This window comes from Chiloscyllium plagiosum, unplaced genomic scaffold, assembly GCF_037043375.1.
Source record: "Chiloscyllium plagiosum isolate Xiang-an unplaced genomic scaffold, Cpla_swu_hap1 HiC_scaffold_33, whole genome shotgun sequence".
NCBI classification, from domain to species: Eukaryota; Metazoa; Chordata; class Chondrichthyes; order Orectolobiformes; family Hemiscylliidae; genus Chiloscyllium; species Chiloscyllium plagiosum.
This window is the reverse complement of record NW_028270171.1, coordinates 4,336,121-4,338,353: the sequence shown is the minus strand read 5'-3', so window position 1 is coordinate 4,338,353 and position 2,233 is coordinate 4,336,121.

Here is a 2,233-nt window from a genome sequence, read left to right as displayed (position 1 = left end):
TCTTGAATCTGTTCATACAAACCATTCTATCTTCTGCTGGTTGGAAGAGGGCGGAAGAGAGTATAACCAGGGTGGGAAGGGTCTTCAATGATGTTGATTGCTCTCTTCAGGCAATGGGAGGTGTAGATGCTGTCAACGGGTGGAAGTCAAGAGTGTGGCGCTGGAAAAGACCTGTCAGGCAGCATCCGAGGAGCAGGAGAGTCGATGTTTCGGGCATACACCCTTCATCAGGAATAAGGGTGGTTTGGGTGATGGACTGGGCTGTGTTCACAACTCTCTGTAATTTCTTGTGGTCTTGCATTGGCTTCAAAACACTTTGCGATGACTTGAGGCCATGGCAAGTGATATTGAAATGCAATGTTTATGCATTGTTCAGAAACCACAATAGTTGCCCTGTGATACATCCAGATAGAATGCTTTTGATGGTGCATGTATATCCCAGGGGTGACAGTGTGAGAAGTGGAACCAGGTCTAAGATCGAGAATAAAGGATTTGGTCTAGTTAGGGTCAGGGCAGAACAGTTTTACTTCCACCAGGCCACGTTAGGCAGTTTTGGAAAGAATCTCTCACACCTTTGGAAACTGTGTGAGGGGGAGATGACAGAATTGGCCGTCACACCCACAGTCACCAGTTTCCTTATTGGCAAGGTTAGGCAAGTCTGTGATCTTCCATTTTCCATTGGAAGCTGGAATCCAAAACCCTCTCAACAATCTGGTCCCCTGAAACAATCGCACATCTCACCAGCAAGAAAAGGGAATCCTGTGCATCTGCTCTGGAACAGAGGCATAAGTCCAGCATCAGGAGGTCAACACCAACTGACAAATCAATCTTCCAGAACAAGCAAGATATAGTTTTAGGATCTGGGACAGCAGATTTATGAAGAGATATTGAACAGTTTAGGCCCAAACCCTCTGGAGTTTAGAAGAATGTGTAGCTTCTTCTAGAAGATTCAGGGAGGCATTGTGGCTCAGTGGTTAGCACTGCTGCCTCCCAGCACCAGGGACCCAGGTTCAATTCCCGCCTTGGGCGACTGTCTATGTGGAGTTTGCACATTCTCCTCTGTGTTAGGTGGGTTTCCTCTAGGTGCTCTGGTTTCCTCCCACAGTCCAAAAATGTGCAGGCCAGATGAATTGGCCATGAGAAATTGCCCGTAGTGTTATCTGCATTAGTCCAGGGGAAATGGCTTTGGGTGAGTTATGCTTTGGAGGGTCAGTGTGGACTTGTTGGGCCGAAGGGCCTGTTTCCACATTTTGGGATTCTAATCTAATTGAGTTTTATAACCGCTAAAGGGGATCGATGGAGTAGACATAGAGAGAATGTTTCTTTCTGTGGGTCAAATCTAAAAGGAGAGGTTTTAGAATAAGGAGTGGCAGATTTAAAGCAAGAATGAGTTCTCTCAAAGGGGCATGACTCATAGACGTCACTATCACATTGTGCAGTGGACGCCTGGACACAATAAATTTAATGAGATAGCGCTTTAATTAGTATCAGGTCGAAGGGTTACAGAGAGGAAGCAGGAAAGTAGAGTTGAGGCTGAGATGAGGTCAGCCTTGATTGTACTGAATTATGGAGCAGGCTCAAGGGGCTGATTGGCCTCCTCCTGTAGCAGATAGTGCCTTTTCCTCGGGATATAGGGCAGGAGCAGGCAGGCGGGACTAGTTTAGATTGGGATTATGGTCAGCATGGACTGGTTGGGCCGAAGGGTCTGTTTCTGTGCTGTATGAATCCATGACTTAAGTTCTTTAGAACTGAGGAAGAGTCAGACTGATACTCAATCCTGTGTTGCTCTCTCTCTCTCTCCACAGGTGCTGCCAGACCTGCTGAGTTTCTCTGTGTTAGGGATCTGTAGGTCTTTGCTTTAATTCTGACAGGTCCTGGAGCAAGTTCCACATGACACCAGTGGGACACACAACAAATCAGTCACTCGCTCGCTCACTCCACACTTTCTGCAAATACAGAGGGCCCCGCCTGATTGGGGTTTAACACCTAGTCTCCGCCCACCCAGGGAGAGCTGTCCAATCGCTGCAGAGCTCCATCGTTGGGGGGTGGGGGGGGGCTACCCAAGGAAGGCAGAGTAACCAATGGAGGGTGGGCATGGTATTTAAAACAGAACGTCCGAGCTCTGTCAAGTTTCTTTTTACAAAAAGTTCGCCTGCGGTTGGAGTAGTGCAGCCTCTGCTGTTGAATAGCCTCAGGAGGAAGGGGGTGGGGGGGAATAGGGGGAGGGGGAGGA